Source organism: Engystomops pustulosus, chromosome 10 (genome assembly GCF_040894005.1).
Source record: "Engystomops pustulosus chromosome 10, aEngPut4.maternal, whole genome shotgun sequence".
NCBI classification, from domain to species: domain Eukaryota; kingdom Metazoa; phylum Chordata; class Amphibia; order Anura; family Leptodactylidae; genus Engystomops; species Engystomops pustulosus.
In genome coordinates, this window is record NC_092420.1 from 102,282,754 (window position 1) to 102,307,691 (window position 24,938).

General features: G+C 47.9%; 1 protein-coding gene across 2 annotated transcripts in view; it reads left to right on the top strand.

Annotated features, from left to right (window-relative positions):
- ST6GALNAC3 (ST6 N-acetylgalactosaminide alpha-2,6-sialyltransferase 3) overlaps positions 1–24,938 on the top strand; it is a 247,921-nt gene that overhangs the window by 219,561 nt on the left and 3,422 nt on the right. The gene's annotated exons all lie outside the window — the stretch shown is intronic.

The window sequence follows — 24,938 nt, forward strand, 5'->3', positions numbered from 1 at the left end:
GTACAAGGACAGTTTACTCTAAGGGGTTTAGAGTACAAGGACAGTTTACTCTAAGGGGATTAGAGTACAAGGACAGGTTACTCTAAGGGGATTAGAGTACAAGGACAGTTTACTCTAAGGGGATTAGAGTACAAGGACAGTTTACTCTAAGGGGATTAGAGTACAAGGACAGGTTACTCTAAGGGGATTAGAGTACAAGGACAGGTTACTCTAAGGGGATTAGAGTACAAGGACAGGTTACTCTAAGGGGATTAGAGTACAAGGACAGTTTACTCTAAGGGGATTAGAGTACAAGGACAGTTTACTCTAAGGGGATTAGAGTACAAGGACAGGTTACTCTTAAGGGTTTAGAGTGCAAGGACAGGTTACTCTTAAGGGTTTAGAGTACAAGGACAGGTTACTCTTAAGGGATTAGAGTACAAGGACAGTTTACTCTAAGGGGTTTAGAGTACAAGGACAGTTTACTCTAAGGGGATTAGAGTACAAGGACAGGTTACTCTAAGGGGATTAGAGTACAAGGACAGATTACTCTAAGGGGATTAGAGTACAAGGACAGGTTACTCTAAGGGGTTTAGACTACAAGGACAGTTTACTCTAAGGGGATTAGAGTACAAGGATAGGTTACTCTTAAGGGATTAGAGTACAAGGACAGGTTACTCTTAAGGGATTAGAGTACAAGGACAGTTTACTCTAAGGGGATTAGAGTACAAGGACAGTTTACTCTAAGGGGATTAGAGTACAAGGACAGGTTACTCTAAGGGGATTAGAGTACAAGGACAGGTTACTCTTAAGGGATTAGAGTACAAGGACAGTTTACTCTAAGGGGATTAGAGTACAAGGACAGGTTACTCTTAAGGGATTAGAGTACAAGGACAGTTTACTCTAAGGGGTTTAGAGTACAAGGACAGTTTACTCTAAGGGGATTAGAGTACAAGGACAGGTTACTCTTAAGGGTTTAGTGTACAAGGACAGGTTACTCTTAAGGGATTAGAGTACAAGGACAGGTTACGCTTAAGGGATTAGAGTACAAGGACAGGCTACTCTAAGGAGATTAGAGTACAAGGACAGGTTACTCTTAAAGGATTAGAGTACAAGGACAGGCTACTGTAAGGGGATTAGAGTACAAGGACAGGTTACTCTAAAGGGATTAGAGTACAAGGACAGGTTACTCTTAAGTGATTAGAGTACAAGGACAGGTTATCAAACTTGAGGTTATTAATTTCAGATGAAAGAAATCTATGCAGCGTTCTACAGCACTTACAACGTGCAGATACATGAATTGGTCTGATCTTTTTACACCTAGGCCTGTGGCCATGACTAAGGGCAACCTCTGCACTAAGATTTATCATCATCCTCATAGCCAGGATTCTTCATTGTAAGAGCAGTGACACTATAGACTTTGCTGCCACAGGAGGATGTGATGGCTGATACTTCATACGTATTCAGGAAGAGCTTGGTGGCTCATTATATATATATATATATAGCCCTTTCCAGGCCGCCTGAGGTTTTCTAATGTGCTGCTGATGATAGATTTTAGGCACCAAAAGCAAACAATTCCTGGCAATCTCCATCGGACATCAGTGATGGGATGTAACATGCTGTGCACTGTATGAAGTATGTAGTGACATAAGCCCATGATGACATCACATGAAGATCAGAGTGATGTCATTCCACCTTCTATCACGCATCACTTGGGCCCTGGTTCCAGTGGTCCTGTATGGTGCCCATGTTGGCGCTGATCTTCAGTATGCCGAGACGGATTGGCGTGATCCCAGAACTGTTTGTGTTCTTCTCCGTCTGCATCCGGCCTACGATGCGAAGCTTCCCAGACATAACAGTCCATGGAATTCCCTGGGGCATTGCCGGCAGTCAGCGCGCTTTCATTGGTCTTACATTCTGATCACTACGCGGGTGATTGCGGGTGTAATATCGCTTTATGGCGTATATTTTATTTACAAGTTCCCCGACTCGGGGGGGAAAAAAACATTGTGCTGAAAAATGAAAAATGAAATGTGAAATTGCAGAAGACTTTTTACATCACAGTTTAATACATTCTAACCAAAGTGAAAATTCAATTCTGCCGCGTCTGTAGAAAAGTTTTACGTTCTATACAACTTCCCCTCGTCGTCGTCCCCCCCCCCGTAATAACCTCTCCTGACAGAATTGAAGCTGATGGCTGTCTGAAAATTTTGAAAGCAGATTAAATACTCAGCGTGGCGGCGGCGGCGGCGGGAGGACGCGTTATTTATTGAAGAAGCGAGTGTCAGAATAAGCGTCTCATTGTGTAATTGATTATGAGTTTGGCTTCTCTCGAGGGGCGGTGGTTACAGGTTTCTTCTCTGTTCGGGAGTAATTGGATTTATTTGTTACCTTTCGAAATATTAAAATCCTGTGACGTTTCGATGTGGCGTCTCAAAAAAAATCAAGAGGGCGGAATATTTTTGCATATTACTCTGCATCGCTTATGTAAAGGCTTAGAAGATGAGAATAAACATTGGGGCTCATTTACTAAGGGTCCGAATCGCGCACTTTCGTCGGGTTTCCCGCATATTTCTGATTTGTGCCGAATTGTCCCTGGATTTTGGCGCACGCGATCGGATGCTGTCGCGTTGGCGGCAGCTTTCACGCGACACAAATTGGGGGGCGTGGCCGTCGGACAACCCGACGGATTCAGAAAAAACGCGGAATTTAAAAAAAGAATTTGTGTCACAAGATCAAGCACTTACATTCACCGGGAAGAAGAAGGTGAACTCTGGCGGACCTCGGCTCAGCAGCGACACCTGCTGGATATCGGGCGCACGACCTTCGGGAATCCTCGCAGACCCGAATAAAAAATTGTAAATGATACATGGTCACCATTGACTTTCCAGGCCATATTTTTGTTGGAAGATAATAGGGGACATGACCTTGACATGACTGGATCATGGCCTTAGCTTGCATTTCACTTCCCCTATACATAGCAGCCACTTGTACGTGTCGGGTTCCTTGTTGGAGAGAACCTACAGACCTCCGCACGTGTACAGACCTCCGCTCGTGTACAGACCTCCGCACGTGTACAGACCTCCGCACGTGTACAGACCTCCGCACGTGTACAGACCTCCGCACGTGTACAGACCTCCGCACGTGTACAGACCTCCGCTCGTGTACAGACCTCCGCACGTGTACAGACCTCCGCACGTGTACAGACCTCCGCACGTGTACAGACCTCCGCTCGTGTACAGACCTCCGCACGTGTACAGACCTCCGCACGTGTACAGACCTCCGCACGTGTACAGACCTCCGCACGTGTACAGACCTCCGCACGTGTACAGACCTCCGCACGTGTACAGACCTCCGCACGTGTACAGACCTCCGCTCGTGTACAGACCTCCACACGTGTACAGACCTCCGCACGTGTACAGACCTCCGCACGTGTACAGACCTCCGCACGTGTACAGACCTCCGCACGTGTACAGACCTCCGCACGTGTACAGACCTCCGCACGTGTACAGTGGTTCATCGAGTTATAATCTAAGTTTGTTCACATTTGCATTGAAGGCTCCATAATCAGCCAGTGCCTTAAAACCCATCAAAAATGTTGGACAACATGAATATACATCATAAAATAAACCCAATGGACACCATTACAGTCATTGGGGGCAATGGACAGGGTTGGTGTCCGTCATGTAGTGGATCTGGTCTTGTGATTATTTTTGTATTACTTCATTGAGAGATCCCTAGAGAATGTAAGAAATCGGGAGCCCCTGACCTGCCACCCAGAGAATGTACTTCCACCAAGATGCATGGTGTATTCTAGACTGAAGAAGTCTATACTCTACCTGTTGTCAGTCACTACTCCGTGATGCTAATGCTGTGTGCATCACACCGGCCAACCTCCCGATGTCTTTGGTGGCCTCCCAGCTTTCCTCTGACAGCAGTTTTTGGAAAATAAAGTAGGATCAGACAGTTCAATTTGGACCATAATTTTGTTACATGAAAGGGAACCTACCACCACCATTCTACCTATAAAGGTAGATCGGGTGGTAGGTGGATGTAAGGGACGTGAGGATAGACCTTTTTAGATCTTATCCTCACGTCCAGGTTATCTCTTAGAAAACTTTGTAGCGCTGATATGTACATTTTGTTAATCGGCTATTGGGGCGTGGAGTAGCCGGACTTGAGGCTACACGTCGCAGCTACTCCACGCCCCAGTAGCCTATTTTCTCCTCCTACCATTTCATCTTCGGCCCTCGTCTGTGTACCCGGTGTTCTGCGCATGCGCTGAACGCAGGCCTGCGGCTGCGCGACCATAGCTCCAAGGCTGGAGCTACTACGCATGCGCAGAACGCCACAGAACGCCGGGTACTCGGACGAGGGCCGAAGATGAAATGGTAGGAGGAGAAAATAGGCTACTGGGGCGTGGAGTAGCCGCGACGTGTAGCCTCATGTTTTGCTACTCCACGCCCCAGTAGCCGCTTAACAAAATTTACATATCAGCGCTACAAAGTTTTCTAAGAGATAGCCGGGACGTGAGGATAAGATCTAAAAAGGTCTCTCCTCACGTCCCATTCCCGATCTACCTTTATAGGTAGAATCGTGGTAGTAGGTTCCCATTAAGAGATTCGACACCACAGAGGTCACTGGTGGCATCTAATGCCCCCGATTACACAGGAAATGAAAAATAAAGGAATTTCCCAAGAGGATATAAGTGTTTGTAATGAGAGAGCCACCACTGGAGCTATGGAGGACTCACTTTTATTTAAAAAAACCTGCGTTCTGAATTTCAGGAAAACCCCCTAAAGTCGTAAGTTTTTGCCCTCAGAGTAATACATACAAGTCAGACAAATTTGTGGGTGACTGTTAGAATTCTTGCAAATAACAGCCCCCTTATGGGAAATCGCTCTTTCGTCGTGACCCTCGCTCGCGGCCCTGGACTTACCAGTGATTCTTTTGTTCTTTAGAGCGAGAAATCCAAGACACAAAATCCATCAGGACATTTTTTTTTGCTAACAATAAAATAGTTGTTTTTTTCGTGAGATAAATATGCCGCGCATTCCCCGCCCTCCCCATCCGCCAGGAGATGACCTTTCGGGTTGTACGATAAGAGCCGGGAGTAAAATAAGCCGTAATTTCTGAGAAGACGGAGCCTCATACATATCTGTATCCATTATTCAGGAGGATTTATTTCCATCACTAATAAGCGGTCTATTTGGAGGAGAGATCAGAGATGGATCTATGAGCGGCACAGATTGGAACGGGGTCTATTATGGAGTGATTTAGCACCGCCGGGCCTCGTGTCACAATCCTCCGCTCCGAGGTCACACCGGATTATATGTAACATTTCCTATCTTAAGATGTTTATGAGATTACTGAGTCTTCCTAAATCTTCAGGATTAACATTCTGGGGATTATGCATTCACACATCAGGCTCGCAGCTCCTTAACTCTTCAGTAAATAGCAAATTGGCTTTATAGGAACCTATCACCTGTGGATTAGCTCAGAGTAGGGGGCTGCCAATCGTGCCGGGTCCCAGAGACCTGGTGCCAACAAGTTATTCCCACAGCTAATAGGAAAAGGTATGTGACAGGGACTCGATAACAACACAAGATTGGGTTAAACACATCACTAAAGGAACACCATGGACTTAGGTGCCTTTCGACTTTCCAAAGACCCAAGGTCAACTTATTCCTCCAGCTAAAGGAATATCCATGACCTCAGAGGGTTCAACATCAAATCAAGTTAAGGTTATTTGGCCAAATTTCATTTAACCAAGGTTATTTAGCTAAATAAATATCCATGACCTCAGTGCCAAAGTGCTCGATAGCCAAGGTCAAAACTGAGTCCCTCAACTAAAGGCAGATCTATTGCCTCAGTGCCAAAGGGTTCAACAACATCCCAAGGATAAGATATACACATAACTAAAGGAACATCTATGACCTATGATCGGCTTGCCAAAAACCCAAGATCAACTTATTCCTCCAACAAAAGGAAAATTCAAGACCTCAGTGTCAGAGGGCCCGACAACAAGCCGAGGTGCAGTCATTCAGCCAACTACAGAAATATCTGTGACCTCAGTGCCAGTCGGCCCAAACACAAGACAAGGCCAACTTAGTCCCTGAACTAAAGCCATAACTATGACCTCAATGCCAAAGAGTCCCAAAGCCACCCAATCATAGTTAATTCCCCAAGATATCTATGATATCAGAACCAGGGTCCTGCAAACAACCCAAGGTCCGTTTATTCCCACAGCCAAAGAAAAGTTTTTATGAACTCAGTATCAGGGGGGTCACCAACAAGCTGGGGTCCGGTTATTCCACCAAATACAGAAATATCTATGACCTCTGTGCCAGACAACATATAACAAGCAAAGGCCAACTAGCAAAACAGCAAAGCCGAGGCCAAGGTAAATTGGTACGAAATGAATGTGTGCCCTGCTTCAGGGAAGCCTAACAGTATCTGCGGCAGCCTGTGCCAGAGATATAACATGGTGTTGTAGGGCCCCAGTACAGGATGTGAATCCGGTCCCGTATGATGCATTGCTTATAGTGCTCGGCTCTTTGTATGAAGAGACACCTTTTGGGCCTCCTAAAGCCCCTGCATCTTCTGTATCACGACTCAAGTGAAGCCAAAGGCCTGTGCCCATCCGTGCATCACAAGGGAATAGCCAAAGTTGGCATCTACTCTATTGGTTCTAACATTACAATAGGCATTTGTCGCCACTTAATAGTTATCAACACATGGACCATTGATGAGCCCTAAGTAGATCGGCATCCGTTTCAAGATGATATATTATATGGATCTTGGGAGCCGGTTCATCTTTGTGGGACATAGACTACGTGTAGCCTGCGGGAGGAGATAGACCGGTGACCTGATGTTATCATGGCTGCTCCAACATCTTGCAGAGCCCCCGGCACAGAAGAGTCTTCTAGCATTTCATGTTACTAAGCATTAGGCTCGTTGTTCGAGGGCACTTCTACTTTTGGGCATCTTTTATAGAACATTAGGTCAGGTCATTACTGGGACACTCTCGTTTTGGTTCCATTTGAGCGCCGGTGGGATGTTGGGACTGATAAGTCTGCCCATGGAGACCGCACCTGAAATCATTCAGAACTTGAAGGATTTGTTATCTTAGTGCCAGATAACACAGGACCATGCAAAGGTCCTATGGAGGCAAAGCCTCGATGGCAAGTGGGACCTGCTCAGTAATGGTGTGTAGTTTGCATGTATTACAGGTGATATATATTTTAGCCACTGATTTATTCAGTATATATATATATATACTACCCCTACGCTTTATGGTTGACCCAAGCCGATCTTTTGTTGGTGTCTCCTCGATATCCAGAATCAGCCATAATTTCCGCTTTCTCTGGAAGATACAACCAGTGGAATTTCTCCAGATTTCCTTCGGATTGCTGGGTAGCAGTGGTGTGTAGAAGCTTCTTATCTCTCCATGGTAATGTCATGTGTTCTGGCCATTCAGGAAGTCGGGGAAGATAATTCCGTAATTGCTCCAGGTAACACTTTCGCCTTACGGAGCAGGTAGAGCGCCTGGATCCGCCATTACACCCGGTGTAAACACAATCCATTCATGTGAATAATCCAGCAAATATCACAGGACTCTTCCCCGCAGCTATATGTTCTGTGGTATAGATGATTTAGGAACGCAAAGGTGGAGACACGACATTAAGTATTTAGCCTGCAGCTACGTATCACTCAGTGCTGAGCGCGCGGCTGCACCCGGCACCGGCTGCTTCTTCTATGGATGTCAGTGACATGAATCTTCTCTAATACTCCGAAGCCACAATTACATTTCATCGGGTTTGTCTTGTAGAAGCCGCCATTTCCATATCTGCTATTAGGCCACATGGGTCCCATAGAGGGGTTCTATAACTTGGGGTCCCCACTGTTTTAGACTCTTATTTCCATATATTACATTGTCCACCTACAGATGAATGAAGACAGAACCTAAACGATGAAGCACCAGTGATTTTTCATATTTTATTGTGTAACGGTGTTCACAGAGATGAGCGGACCCCACGTTGGGGTTCGGCTTCGCAACCAAAATATATTGCAGGATTGGTGGCCAAACAGTCAATCCGGCAAATTGACGTCCATAGCCACGAGAGGTGTCCCTCTGGCCAGTCACAGGCTTGAATAGTTGCCATGGGGCTCCAATTTGCTGGACTGGCTTTGGGTCGCGAGGCCGGACTTGATTGGGAATGTTGGGTCCGTTCATCTCCAGTTGGAAACAGTTTGCACAAATATTTGGGTTTTGCCACTTGGACTTCTATGATCCATGATCTTCACCTTTAAGGATGGGATGTTCTTTATTCATCTTCTGGGATTGTTATAATGGAAGTAATACGTGATTTGTGCTGCGTTATGGGGGATTATAAAGAGGTAGATCAAATATTCCTTGGCTGATACTATGTCCAGGAAGATTCATATCAATTTGCTCCAAAATCAACATTTGTAGCTGGTTTGGGGTAATTCTCGATGCAAAGGTTTGGGCTAATATGACCTATAACCTATAACCATACATAAAGCATTACATGAGCGTTACAGACATAACCGGGCACGGATGCGGCTTATAGATGGCGCTGGAGCTTATTCGGATCAGATCTCTAGGTCATGATTAATTACTCGTTAGTCAGTAATTATAAGGGGAATGACTTTAATAGATGACGGTGTCCTGACGCTCCTTCTAGATGCCATCAATAAAGTTGACATTAAACATAATCAATATTACGTCTTAACTCGTTTCCGGCCCCTCGTGTTAGAACTTAAGTGTCAACAAGAGCGATAAACTAACCGTAAGGAGCTAATTATTAACCCTAAAGATGCCTTGATGTGACTCATTTATAGGACAAGGACCCCGGGATCACAGGATTCTAATGATCGACACTTTTATTTGTATCGGCCTCAGGGTGTGGATACCGTTTTTTTGTAAGTCCATGTTTCACTAGAAATCTGAATACGGATCAGCTGTTCAGAGACTTCAGAGGTTGGAAATAACCAAATGAGCACATTGAGTTCTACCTATGTCACAGTAAGTGGGCAGTAGACCCGCTGTGCCCAGTCTGTAACCAGTTTGCCATTGGGGTGATGTCTACAAAGCCTTCCTAGTTTTCCCCTTTTAGCTCCTATGCAGGTATCTGGTCGTTGTTGCAGGGAACCCACCAGGTCACTACCTTTTAAAGTGGTCTCAATGTAAGTGGAGCACCAGAGAAAGGGTAAGAAGCAACAAGTAAGAGCCAAGGTCAGGGATGTTAGGACAAACACCAATAGCGTCTGGAGAGGCAACTTGCCAGTGTTACTGTAGAAAGGCATAAGGAATACTTATCTGGCTCCTTACATTAGCATCATGGGGACTGAGGATTAACTACCTGCCATGGGACCGGTATCTACTTAGCATGTAAAGGATATTCTTTAGATGTCTCTTTTGATGGACAGAAGATTGTCCATGTATGAATACAGTCTCCAAAAAGTGTCGCTCACTCCCTACGCTGGAGACCAGGAGTCGAGTTGGCGGCTGCCTACAGAGTCTTATCAGTCAGTATCAAGTCTTGTTCAGTAATTAATGACTCCTTCTTCCCTTCTGTCTGATTTTTCCGAGTATCGGATGACATAACCACTTTGGCTTTGGGGCACTCGTAAGGGTCCTTCAACCTTTGATTGCTTATGTAGAGATCTGGTCTTTGTTGCAGGGAACCCACCAATCACTTTATCAATGTTTGTCAATGAAGTTGCTCTGCTTACCCTGTCCTAGCCTACACAGTAAAGCCGGAAAATAAAAATGCCAGCCTATTGTGTGTCCTCCTCCATCCAGTGTGAACCTGAATATATGTATGTTACATTTAAGGGGTTGAAGACACCCCATGTCACATAACCAATCCAAAAGCTTAGACATAAAAACAGACACCCTCATTTTGGCCAAACTAATAATTAGCACCCAAGTGGCCCATTTCCCCTGAGGGTGAAGGGCTATGAGGCTATATATAAGCCTGTAATGTAGGTGGCATCAGTGCAATTCATATAGGAGGAGGTTATTGGATATTTGAAAAAATCGGGAAATAGGAGTTCAAATAGAGGTTGGGTCCATCAAAGGTCTATTTTTCATGATTTAATTGAGAACTTCCCTCTTCATCGGGTTCAAGCACCAACCGATGGAGGAGGAGAGACTGGTGAGACTGGCCGCCTCCGTTTGAACTACTTCTTCCTGTTTGGCTCCTATTGGTCCGATTTACACAATAAACAATTGGGCTTGGGGCTCTGCTAAGGGTCCTGTCTACATGACCTTCCTGGTTTCTACCTTTTAACCATGCAGGTATCTGCAGGGGAAGATAAGTCTGCCCTGGGGTGTAGGAATATTATGGCCCCTACAAGTCTGGGGTCACTTCCTACATCTGGTACTAGAATCAGCGTCTTGGGGGATGGAGGATGAGGCCCTTCTGCTGCTTTCAATCTGTGGTTTCAGGACCTTCAAAGGTCCTGAAATGGCTCTTGTGTACATGTGTATTGAGAGCATGGAGCAGATGTACAAGGATTTCATGGGTGAAGGTCCTTCTCAGTATAAAATTTGGTGGGTGGTTTGGGTGGCCATGGGCCCCTTAGAACGCTTGGGCCCTGGGTTACCGCCTAAACCGCCTGTATTATAATCCACTACTGGGTCTTTGTAGCAGCGAACCCACCAATCCCTTAGTTTTAGTAATGAAATGACATACTCTGTCCTAGCCTACACAGTAAAGCGGTAAAAGTGATGAAATGGCCACGTATTATGTGCGCTCCACTAATAAGTGTGAGAACCTCGTGTACTTCTTCTGTATCCGCTTTATATGCAGCATAAAATTATAAAAAAAAATGAAAATATGTTCATAATAAAACTGCTATTACACGTCTATCATTCCCAGGCCTCGCGCTCCCTCGGAATGTGATATTATACGATAATGTTTCTCTTTCTTGATATTTTGTAATTGTTCCGCTGTCTGTAACGAGAAAGTGCAGATGTTAAAGGGATGTTTTCCAGAACGCGTCGGAATCACAATAAAACGTTAATCGCGGTGTTCTATCAATATTTGCGTCTTCCCAGGCTCCTGTAGATAATGAAATCTGGGGCGGCGCAGAGTCGTGCCAGGACGCAATGTGAAGGAGGAGGTTTCCGCTTTATCTCTTTTACATGGAGGGGAGTTTTCCATTTATTTTTAGCAGAGTGAAGATCCGTGTATTCGCTCCTGAAGGACTGGAGTCTTTTCATCTCCGGAGAATGGAGGACGATGGAGCGGAATTACATCAAAGCATCGCAAAAATATTCTGTGTGTAAGAGCTTTGTGTCGTGATAGATGCCCCCTACGTCTCACCGCAGGGGTGGGGGGGACCAACGCGTTTTATCTCCGTCCTACGTGCCGTCTATTGAGTGACCAGCAATGGATGACCTTGACGCGGAGCGTTATCAGGCCCCAGTGGCGATAACTTCTACAGCGTAAATTACCTTATTCAAACCCTATAAGTGCGGAGAATACATATCGGCCGCAGCACGGACCGGGGACAAGGCGAGGAGTTTCACCCTTTACTCTGGGGCACACAATGAATTGCTGCTATCCGGACTTTCCACATCATTGTTCAGGATTGGATGGACTCTCCAGAATTTCTATAAAGTAATCAAAGCGACGGGCAGACGACCCGTAACGGGCAGCAGGTCCTATGTGCCACTTAAGGACTACTCCCTCCATAGAAATGTCCCATCAGAATCCATCCTGAGAAACCAGGGACATTATAGATCCAGGCACCGGGACTGTGGGATCTTCTTATATCTGTTATCCATGGCCTCCTTCCTTCTAATATCAGCTCTTATAATTATGCTAATGAGCCAGAAGGGCTCTCAGGGCAAATACCAGAGCCTCTCCCTGGTTCTCCGACGAGGATTCGGGTCTGCAGGGATTCACTAAGGTCTTGCGCCCAATGTCCACCAGGTGTCGCTGCTGCGCCGAGGTCTGCCGGAGTTCACCAACCAATTCCCGGTGCATGTGAGTGATTGATTTTGCGACGCAATTCGTTTTTTAAATTCCACGGTTTTTCCGAAACCATATGGTTTTCCGATGGCCATTCCCCCCCGATTTCTGTCGTGTGAAAGCCGTCGCCAAAATCCGATCGCATGTGCCAAAATCCCGGCGGAATTCGTTGCAAAACGGAAAAAGTCGGGAAACAGGACGAAAGTGCAGCCGCGGAGCCCTTGATTAATGAACCCCAATGTATCAGTTATCTATTACAGACATAACAAGAAGTCGCTTCTTCGCTACAATGTGTCGCTGCAGGAGTCGCCATTTCTTCATTTTGCTTTTTTTTATGTAAAATACATTAGTAATAAAATGTTATTTCTTCCCCTAAAAATAGAGGAGATGAATGTGTGGATATAACCTGGAGCCTCGTGCCTGGGGGGCTGCGGGTCGCTGGCGGAGGGGATAATGCTCCTATAATGAGGGGAGGGATCGGGAAGCTGCGGGTAACATCAGATTTCCAGGAGTCGGTAAAACTGATGGTTCCGGAGTTTTCTCGGATCTGGCATTTTGCTCCCGGGGGAAAAGTGACTTTATTTTCCAATTATAATTCTGTTCCTCTGCACATAACAGGAATCGACGCGTTTACCCGTCTGCGGACAGCGAATCCTGATTATGGGAATTCTAAGAAAATCAAGTAAAAGATGTTTGTGTAAAACTCACAGACTGATGATTGCGCAGAATGAGCCCTCGAGGGATATGGTGGACCAGGCCACACGTGGCCGCGGGTGTCACAGAGAGGAGACAGGGGGGACGGCTCCATACTGAGGGGATCAGGCCCCATGTTATGTCCACTGGACAAAGAGCGCCCCCTAGTGGTGACATCTACCAGGAGAGATCAGGCACTTACATGTCACCTATGGAATGATGAGCGAGGAGGCGCGGAGGGGGCACCCACTGATTCCAGATATCGGGACATCTATCCACATTCTGATCTGTCTGTCTATTTAATATGTATCTTTACATCATTCAGATAATCTTTGCATCTATCTCATATCTACATATACCTGGAGTATCTTTCTATCTATGTCAGTACCTGTCCAGCAAACGCGCAACCACAACCAGGCTTGGCGCTTGCTGTCAGACTAGGTAAGTGGTGGGAACTCACCCTGCGACGTCCCTGCGGGCTAAGGTCCTGCCTAACGCTGATGAACCGCCACTAACTGACAGTCCCTGAGTGACCCTACAACAGGACAGGGGACACTTACTTCGTCTGGCAGCTGCTGGATGCTGGAGAGGACAGGTAACCGGAATACAGGTATAGGTCAGTGATCACACTGGTAACAGAATACAAACACAGGACTGAGACAAGGACAAAACAACAGATATAGACGGGTCTTCAGGCAGATAATCACAGGTCAGATCCAGGTACAGGTACAGGCAGGGTATACACAGGTCAGATCCAGGTACAGGTACAGGCGGGGTATACACAGGTCAGATCCAGGTACAGGTACAGGCGGGTTATACACAGGTCAGATCCAGGTACAGGTACAGGCGGGGTATACACAGGTCAGATCCAGGTACAGGTACAGGCGGGTTATACACAGGTCAGATCCAGGTACAGGTACAGGCAGGGTATACACAGGTCAGATCCAGGTACAGGCAGGATATACACAGGTCAGATCCAGGTACAGGTACAGGCGGGTTATACACAGGTCAGATCCAGGTACAGGTACAGGCGGGGTATACACAGGTCAGATCCAGGTACAGGTACAGGCGGGTTATACACAGGTCAGATCCAGGTACAGGTACAGGCAGGGTATACACAGGTCAGATCCAGGTACAGGCAGGATATACACAGGTCAGATCCAGGTACAGGTACAGGCAGGATATACACAGGTCAGATCCAGATACAGGAACAGGCGGGATATACACAGGTCAGATCCAGGTACAGGTACAGGCGGGTTATACACAGGTCAGATCCAGGTACAGGTACAGGCAGGGTATACACAGGTCAGATCCAGGTACAGGCAGGATATACACAGGTCAGATCCAGGTACAGGTACAGGCGGGGTATACACAGGTCAGATCCAGGTACAGGTACAGGCGGGTTATACACAGGTCAGATCCAGGTACAGGTACAGGCGGGGTATACACAGGTCAGATCCAGGTACAGGTACAGGCGGGTTATACACAGGTCAGATCCAGGTACAGGTACAGGCAGGGTATACACAGGTCAGATCCAGGTACAGGCAGGATATACACAGGTCAGATCCAGGTACAGGTACAGGCAGGATATACACAGGTCAGATCCAGATACAGGAACAGGCGGGATATACACAGGTCAGATCCAGGTACAGGTACAGGCGGGTTATACACAGGTCAGATCCAGGTACAGGTACAGGCAGGGTATACACAGGTCAGATCCAGGTACAGGCAGGATATACACAGGTCAGATCCAGGTACAGGTACAGGCAGGATATACACAGGTCAGATCCAGATACAGGAACAGGCGGGATATACACAGGTCAGATCCAGGTACAGGTACAGGCGGGTTATACACAGGTCAGGACAAGATCAAGGTCAAGCGGGTAATATACAGATCAGGTACAGATACAGGCAGACAAACGGAGACAGATAAAACTGAACTAGAAACACAGGTAAGACAAGACTCAAAATAACCAGCAAGCCTGATGGATACAGGTACAGGCGGGATATACACAGGTCAGGTCAAGATCAAGCAAGTATACACAGGTCAGACTCAAAATAAGCAGCCAGGTAAGATGGGAGCAGACAGGTATATAAAGCCGATCCCGGACACGCCTCCAGCAGGACACTGGGGAACTGTCCATCAAGCTAGTAACCCTTGCTGCGCAGGACAGAAATGCAAGGAGCCGGGTGTGGCTCAGTTAATCCAAACACAAGAATAAGCCACAGTTCACACACAAATAAACACCATATATTCCACCAACTGCAGATAGAGCGACGTTCAGGCACGGACGTCACAATCTATTTATCTATCTAGAGCCCCTCTGTGCTCAGTCTGTTCTCCTCCTGCACCCTCAGCACTTCCCCCTCCCTCTGCCTGTTGTAATGTCACACAGTGGGAGGGGGGAAGTGCTCCTGCACAGCGTAACAGCCTGTGAAGCTACAGCATGGAGCAGCTCTGGTAACACCCTCAGGAGCCCTTCAAGCTCATTAGCATAATTATAAAAGTTGATATTAGAAGGGAGGAGGCCATGGATAACAGATATAAGCAGATCCCACAGTCCCGGTGCCTGGATCTATGAGGAATGTCCCGGGATTATCAGGATGGATTCTGATGGGACATTTCCCTTTAAGCAGTTCTGACTTTGGGGACTCTGGGTGACCCCCTCCTAATATCTGCCGTTTAATTTCTCACACAGAAGGGACATAACTTCTAAAAACGTAACCCTATTTTCCCTCCATGGTTTATGGGTCCCCCCTGCCCCCCCAGGCTCCGCCGGTAGATGCTCGTTATTATTCCCGCTTGTAAATGATCCTGATGACATTTATCGGAGGAGACGATGATAAGAGACGATGAACCTTTTCTCCCGTTTATTTATTGTGTGTTTTCTCCTCGTATTTTACCTTTTCTGCTGAATCCGTCTCCCCCTGGAAGTGTCAGTAGTTACATTACACTAATGCGTGGTATTGAGTTATAGCGAGGAGTCTTATATATGGGATTTGTGAGGTTTCCGGGGGGCGGGGGGGGGGAGTCTCCGTCATCTACCAATTTATCTTCTTTGGATTTAAAGGGAACCTTCAGACTCCGGGTCAGATCTGAACATATAGAACCTAATAGGCGACATGTCCTGCACCATAAGCAAGACCTATGTCCTGTGTGCAGAGGAGTGTTTATTGTGTATATGCAAATGAGAATTCCCAAATATTCACCTCTTGCCGTTTCCTGCCAGTTGGAGTCACAGAGGCGGAGTCTCCGCTCCTCGTTACTTCCTGTTTTCTAGAAACATACAGGAAGTTCATCTCTGCTAAAGCAATGATTTCCCGAGCAGGAATCTCACAGCATTTCCTCTGCATTGATAGAACCAGGAATATCTTGTGGTACCGGAGACGTACATATTTTTATTTGAGAATTTTTAAAAGAAAATGCAATATTTTTCAGACTATCAGATGCACTTTTTGCAGGAAATAATCTTTCTAAAAAGTGCCTGCGTCTTGTAGTCCAAAAGTCAGGAGGATCCAGCGCTGACAGACCCCCCCTAAACCGCTGTCCTGGGGAGCAGCCTCTGCACCTCACCCTACTGTCACCCTGACTGATGGCAGAATCATGGATGTAGCAGAGCTGGTGTGTGAGTTAATGGATGTAGCAGATTAGTGTGTGTGTGAAGGGATGTATCCGATCACTGTATGTATGGATGTAGCACAGCTGTGAGTATGTGAGTGTATGGAAGTAGCAGAGCTGTGTATGTGAGTGTATGGATGTAGCATGGCTATGTCTCTGTGTGAGTGTATGGATGTAGCACAGCTGTGACTGTATATGTGTGTATGGATGTAGCATAGCTATGTGTATATGTGACTGTATGGATGTAGCAGAGCTGTGTGTATGTGACTGTATGGATGTAGCAGAGCATGCACTGTGTTTGTGTGTGAAGCTTTTTAATTGGTGTCAAATATATTTTTCATTTTTTTGGATGACTAAATCTGGGGTGCGTCTTATAGTCAGAAAACATATCTTATATAATTTTCATACCTTTTTTTTTTAATTCTCAGCCGGAATCCAGATGGTTCATTACTATTGTGTATTATGATTGATGGATGATTACACAATATGAACTACAACTCCCATCCTGCGGCTGTGGGGATCTTGTGTATGTCCCCGCTCTGCAGCAGGTTGGAGGCCACCTATGTATCTATGATGAATGGCGCGGCTGAGGAGTAAGGACAGTGTTGTGCCGCTCTTGATAGATAATCCGGCCGGCCCAGAGCGGCGCAGAGGAAATATGTCTTGCTGTTTGCCGTGATTCATGTAAGTAAGTAAATACAGCGGAGCCTGAGCCGCCCCGAGCCGTGAGCGTGATGGAAATTGACACCAGAAAGGGCATATCAATAAACCTTCTCCAGAAGAGCCCATAATGGCCTCAAGTCACAGCCGCGCACTTAAACTTTACAGGGGGAAGTGCCGGGAGGAACGAGACCGAAATAACTGAGAGATGGGAAGAGGAACGAGACCGAAATAACTGAGAGATGGGAAGAGGAGCAGGACCAGAACTGAGAGATGGGAAGAGGAGCAGGACCAGAACTGAGAGATGGGAAGAGGAACAGGACCAGAACTAAGAGAAGGGAAGAGGAGCAGGACCAGAACTGAGAGATGGGAAGAGGAGCAGGACCAGAACTGAAAGAAGGGAAGAGGAGCAGGACCAGAACTGAGAGATGGGAAGAGGAGCAGGACCAGAACTGAGAGATGGGAAGAGGAGCAGGACCAGAACTGACAGAAGGGAAGAGGAGCAGGACCAGAACTGAGAGATGGGAAGAGGAGCAGGACCAGAACTGACAGAAGGGAAGAGGAGCAGGACCAGAACTGAGAGATGGGAAGAGGAGCAGGACCAGAACTGAGAGATGGGAAGAGGAGCAGGACCAGAACTGACAGAAGGGAAGAGGAGCAGGACCAGAACTGAGAGATGGGAAGAGGAGCAGGACCAGAACTGAGAGATGGGAAGAGGAGCAGGACCAGAACTGAGAGATGGGAAGAGGAGCAGGACCAGAACTGAGAGGTGGGAAGAGGAGCAGGACCAGAACTGAGAGATGGGAAGAGGAGCAGGACCAGAACTGAGAGATGGGAAGAGGAGCAGGACCAGAACTGAGAGATGGGAAGAGGAGCAGGACCAGAACTGAGAGAAGGGAAGAGGAGCAGGACCAGAACTGAGAGGTGGGAAGAGGAGCAGGACCAGAACTGAGAGATGGGAAGAGGAGCAGGACCAGAACTGAGAGAAGGGAAGAGGAGCAGGACCAGAACTGAGAGGTGGGAAGAGGAGCAGGACCAGAACTGAGAGATGGGAAGAGGAGCAGAACCAAAACTGAGAGATGGGAAGAGGAGCAGGACCAGAACTGAGAGATGGGAAGAGGAGCAGGACCAGAACTGAGAGAAGGGAAGAGGAGCAGGACCAGAACTGAGAGAAGGGAAGAGGAGCAGGACCAGGACTGAGAGATGGGAAGAGGAGCAGAACCAGAACTGAGAGATGGGAAGAGGAGCAGGACCAGAACTGAGAGGTGGGAAGAGGAGCAGGACCAGGACTGAGAGATGGGAAGAGGAGCAGAACCAGAACTGAGAGAAGGGAAGAGGAGCAGGACCAGAACTGAGAGATGGGAAGAGGAGCAGGACCAGAACTGAGAGAAGGGAAGAGGAGCAGGAACAGAACTGAGAGATGGGAAGAGGAGCAGCACCAAAACTGAGAGATGGGAAGAGGAGCAGGACCAGAACTGAGAGATGGGAAGAGGAGCAGGACCAGAACTGAGAAATGGGAAGAGGAACAGGACCCAAACTGAGAGATGGGAAGAGGAGCAGGACCAGAACTGAGAGAAGGGAAGAGGAGCAGGACCAGAACTGAGAGGTGGGAAGAGGAGCAGGACCAGAACTGAGAGGTGGGAAGAGGAGCAGGACCAGAACTGAGAGGTGGGAAGAGGAGCAGGACCAGAACTGAGAGGTGGGAAGAGGAGCAGGACCAGAACTGAGAGGTGGGAAGAGGAGCAGGACCAGAACTGAGAGGTGGGAAGAGGAGCAGGACCAGAACTGAGAGGTGGGAAGAGGAGCAGGACCAGAACTGAGAGGTGGGAAGAGGAGCAGGACCAGAACTGAGAGGTGGGAAGAGGAGCAGGACCAGAACTGAGAGGTGGGAAGAGGAGCAGGACCAGAACTGAGAGGAGGGAAGAGGAGCAGGACCAGAACTGAGAGGAGGGAAGAGGAGCAGGACCAGAACTGAGAGATGGGAAGAGGAGCAGGACATGAACTGAGATCATGTGGATTGGTGTATGAGATCTGGCACCAGACATGGAAGTCATGGTCCTACCAGATCATGTGGATTGGTGTATGAGATCTGGCACCAGATATGGAAGTCATAGTCCTACCAGACCATGTGGATTGGTGTATGAGATCTGGCACCAGACATGAAAGTCATAGTCCTACCAGACCATGTGGATTGGTGTATGAGATGTGGCACCAGACATGAAAGTCATAGTCCTACCAGATCATGTGGATTGGTGTATGAGATCTGGCACCAGGCATGGAAGTCATAGTCCTACCAGACCATGTGGATCGGTGTATGAGATCTGGCACCAGACATGGAAGTCATAGTCCTACCAGACCATGTGGATTGGTGTATAAGATCTGGCACCAGACATGAATGTCATAGTCCTACCAGATCATGTAGATTGGTGTATGAGATCTGGCACCAGACATGGAAGTCATAGTCCTACCAGACCATGTGGATTGGTGTATGAGATCTGGCACCAGACATGGAAGTCATAGTCCTACCAGACCATGTGGATCGGTGTATGAGATCTGGCACCAGACATGGAAGTCATAGTCCTACCAGACCATGTGGATTGGTGTATGAGATCTAGTACCAGACATGGAAGTCATAGTCCTACCAGACCGTGTGGATTGGTGTATGAGATCTGGCACCACACATGGAAGTCATAGTCCTACCAGACCATGTGGATTGGTGTATGAGATCAGGCACCACACATGGAAGTCATAGTCCTACCAGATCATGTGGATTGGTGTATGAGATCTGGCACCACACATGGAAGTCATAGTCCTACCAGATCATGTGGATTGGTGTATGAGATCTAGTACCAGACATGGAAGTCATAGTCCTACCAGACCATGTGGATTGATGTATGAGATCAGGCACCAGGCATGGAAGTCATAGTCCTACCAGATCATGTGGATTGGTGTATGAGATCTGGCACCAGGCATGGAAGTCATAGTCCTACCAGATCATGTGGATTGGTGTATGAGATCTGGCACCAGACATGGAAGTCATAGTCCTACCAGACCATGTGGATTGGTGTATGAGATCTGGCACCAGACATGGAAGTCATAGTCCTACCAGATCATGTGGATCGGTGTATGAGATCTGGCACCACACATGGAAGTCATAGTCCTACCAGACCATGTGGATTGGTGTATGAGATCTGGCACCAGACATGAAAGTCATAGTCCTACCAGACCATGTGGATCGGTGTATGAGATCTAGTACCAGACATGGAAGTCATAGTCCTACCAGATCATGTGGATCGGTGTATGAGATCTGGCACCAGACATGGAAGTCATAGTCCTACCAGACCATGTGGATTGGTGTATGAGATCTGGCACCAGGCATGGAAGTCATAGTCCTACCAGACCATGTGGATCGGTGTATGAGATCTGGCACCAGACATGGATGTCATAGTCCTACCAGATCATGTAGATTGGTGTATGAGATCTGGCACCAGACATGGAAGTCATAGTCCTACCAGACCATGTGGATTGGTGTATGAGATCTGGCACCAGACATGGATGTCATAGTCCTACCAGATCATGTAGATTGGTGTATGAGATCTGGCACCAGACATGGAAGTCATAGTCCTACCAGACCATGTGGATTGGTGTATGAGATCTGGCACCAGACATGGAAGTCATAGTCCTACCAGACCATGTGGATCGGTGTATGAGATCTGGCACCAGACATGGAAGTCATAGTCCTACCAGACCATGTGGATTGGTGTATGAGATCTAGTACCAGACATGGAAGTCATAGTCCTACCAGACCGTGTGGATTGGTGTATGAGATCTGGCACCACACATGGAAGTCATAGTCCTACCAGATCATGTGGATTGGTGTATGAGATCTAGTACCAGACATGGAAGTCATAGTCCTACCAGACCATGTGGATTGATGTATGAGATCAGGCACCAGGCATGGAAGTCATAGTCCTACCAGATCATGTGGATTGGTGTATGAGATCTGGCACCAGGCATGGAAGTCATAGTCCTACCAGACCATGTGGATTGGTGTATGAGATCTGGCACCAGACATGAAAGTCATAGTCCTACCAGACCATGTGGATTGGTGTATGAGATCTGGCACCAGACATGGAAGTCATAGTCCTACCAGACCATGTGGATTGGTGTATGAGATCTGGCACCAGACATGGAAGTCATAGTCCTACCAGATCATGTGGATCGGTGTATGAGATCTGGCACCACACATGGAAGTCATAGTCCTACCAGACCATGTGGATTGGTGTATGAGATCAGGCACCAGACATGGAAGTCATAGTCCTACCAGATCATGTGGATCGGTGTATGAGATCTGGCACCAGACATGGAAGTCATAGTCCTACCAGATCATGTGGATTGGTGTATGAGATCTAGTACCAGACATGGAAGTCATAGTCCTACCAGATCATGTTGATTGGTGTATGAGATCTGGCATCAGACATGGAAGTCATAGTCCTACCAGACCATGTGGATTGGTGTATGAGATCTGGCACCAGGCATGGAAGTCATAGTCCTACCAGACCATGTGGATTGGTGTATGAGATCTGGCACCAGATATAGCAGTCATAGTCCTATCAGACCATGTGGATTGGTGTATGAGATCTGGCACCAGACATGGAAGTCATAGTCCTACCAGACCATGTGGATTGGTGTATGAGATCTGGCACCAGATATAGCAGTCATAGTCCTATCAGACCATGTGGATTGGTGTATGAGATCTGGCACCAGACATGGAAGTCATAGTCCTACCAGACCATGTGGATTGGTGGATGAGATCTGGCACCAGATATAGCAGTCATAGTCCTATCAGACCATGTGGATTGGTGTATGAGATCTGGCACCAGACATGGAAGTCATAGTCCTACCAGACCATGTGGATTGGTGGATGAGATCTGGCACCAGACATGGAGGTCATAGTCCTACCAGACCATGTGGATTGGTGTATGAGATCTGGCACCACACATGGAAGTCATAGTCCTACCAGACCATGTGGATTGGTGTATGAGATCAGGCACCAGACATGGAAGTCATAGTCCTACCAGATCATGTGGATCGGTGTATGAGATCTGGCACCAGGCATGGAGGTCATAGTCCTACCAGACCATGTGGATTGGTGTATGAGATCAGGCACCAGCCATGGAAGTCATAGTCCTACCAGATCATGTGGATTGGTGCATGAGATCTGGCACCAGACATGGAAGTCATAGTCCTACCAGACCATGTGGATTGGTGTATGAGATCTGGCACCAGACATGGAAGTCATAGTCCTACCAGATCATGTGGATTGGTGTATGAGATCTAGTACCAGACATGGAAGTCATAGTCCTACCAGATCATGTTGATTGGTGTATGAGATCTGGCATCAGACATGGAAGTCATAGTCCTACCAGACCATGTGGATTGGTGTATGAGATCTGGCACCAGGCATGGAAGTCATAGTCCTACCAGACCATGTGGATTGGTGTATGAGATCAGGCACCAGACATGGAAGTCATAGTCCTATCAGATCATGTGGATTGGTGTATGAGATCTGGCACCAGATATAGCAGTCATAGTCCTATCAGACCATGTGGATTGGTGTATGAGGATTGCCACAGATAATCCCTGTCTATAAGTTTCCATCACGTTGTTCATCTTGAGTGTTGAATGCAGCTTTGGATGTAACTAGAGTATGAATATTTTGCTGGGCATTACCCGGATCTCACCATTTATGGTTCTAGTATTTCTTGACTCTGGTTATATTAATCGTGAAGAGGATTCAGTTTGACTAGCGCTGACCATGCTGCACCCCGGCAGAGGCGGCCGCCCGCGCAGTTTGTGCTGAGACTGCGGTTCTGTCTCAGGTTAATCTGTGAGACAAGTCACCGGGACGATGAGGATGTAGCAGAGCCGAGCTGTTGTAGTGAGATATGTAGATACTCTGCATCACTTAGACTGCAGGGACTTGTAAACTAAGCCCAAAATATTCAGACTCTTGACCCAGAAATTTTAAATCCTAATTTTAAAATGAAACCAGCCGTCAATGGAGACCGCCCCGTGTTTCTTGTTGTGGGGGGGGCACAGCATTTATTTTTAGAGAAACAATTAATTAATTAAATAACAAATAGAAAAAGAGCAAAATAGTTGGAACAAAATTCATGCCCATCCGAGCCCCCGTGGTGAGGCTATACACAGGTCCGGCCCCTGCGGCGAGGCTATACACAAGTCTGGACCCCCCTGGCGAGGCTATACACAAGTCCGGCCCCTGCGGCGAGGCTATACACAAGTCCGGCCCCTGCGGCGATGCTATATACACGTACGGGCCCCTGCGGCGAGGCTATACACAGGTCCGGGCCCCTGTGGCGAGGCTATACACAGGTCCGGCCCCTGCGGCGATGCTATATACAGGTCCTGGCCCCTGCGGCGAGGCTATACACAGGTCCGGGCCCCTGTGGCGAGGCTATACACAGGTCCGGGTCCCCGTGGCGAGGCTATACACAGTTCTGGGCCCCTGTGGCGAGGCTATACACAGGTCCGGGTCCCCGTGGCGAGGCTATACACAGTTCTGGGCCCCTGTGGCGAGGCGATACACAGGTCCGGGCCAACGTGGCGAGGCTATACACCAGTCCGGGCCCCTGTGGCGAGGCTATACACAGGTCCAGGCCCCCTGATGAGGCTATACAGAGGTCCGGGCCCCTGTGGCGAGGCTAGACACAAGTCCGGCCCCTGCGCCGAGGCTATACACAAGTCCGGCCCCTGCGGCGAGGCTATATACAGGTCCGGGCCCCCGTGGGGACGCAATACACAAGTCTGGCCCCTGCGGCGAGGCTATACACAGGTCCGGGCCCCCTGATGAAGCTATACACAGGTCTGGGCCCCCATGGCGAGGCTATACACAGGTCCAGGCCCCCATGGCGAGGCTATACACAGGTCCGGGCCCCTGTGGCAAGGCTATACACAGGTCCGGGCCCTCATGGCGAGGCTATACACAGGTCCGGGCCCTCATGGCGAGGCTATACACAGGTCCGGGCCCCTGTGGCGAGGCTATACACAGGTCCGGGCCCTCATGGCGAGGCTATACACAGGTCCGGGCCCTCATGGCGAGGCTATACACAGGTCCGGGCCCTCATGGCGAGGCTATACACAGGTCCGGGCCCTCATGGCGAGGCTATACACAGGTCCGGGCCCTCATGGCGAGGCTATACACAAGTCCGGGCCCCCATGGTGAGGCTATACACAGGTCCGGGCCCCCATGGCGAGGCTATACACAAGTAGATAGATAGATATGAGGTGGATAGTTATGAGAGATAATACAATAGATAGAGACAGAATTATGATATAGATACAATGTTGCAGATGAATACATAGGACCTGTAGATTAGAGATGAACCCTCCAGATCATGTGACCCCCCCCCCCCCCTCCAGGATTTTCTTATCCTCTTAATTCCCTGAGATCTTCTTTTATTGCGCCTGTAATTCTTCCTATTCCACCATCTTGTCTCCACAGCGAGTGATTAACCCTGCGGCCCCTGACATCGGTGCCTCATGCGGTGCATGTAATTTATTCCCTCCCCGGGCCGGCGCTGCGCCTCTCCTCACAGTAATTGGTACAGGACACTTTTGGGGACATATTTCTACCTATTCATGTGTAGGATTCTGATTCCATTTAGAATGAATGTTGTAAACCCCGGGTCGAGAAACTAATAGAATTTTCTCCATTTCCCTGCGGATCCGCGGCCTCCAGGCGAGATTGGGTGTCAGCCGCGTCAGCTCGTAGATTGAAGCAATACTTTAAAAAAAATTCTGGAATGAAAAACATCTCTTCCCGACTCGCAACGAAAAGTACAAATTGTATCTGTGCAGGAACGTGGAATCCACCATCCACCCTCTGCGGGGGGACACGTTGTTCTTCTCCGCGTCTGTTTCTTATGGACCAGTGAAATTTAAAGTGGACGATTCAC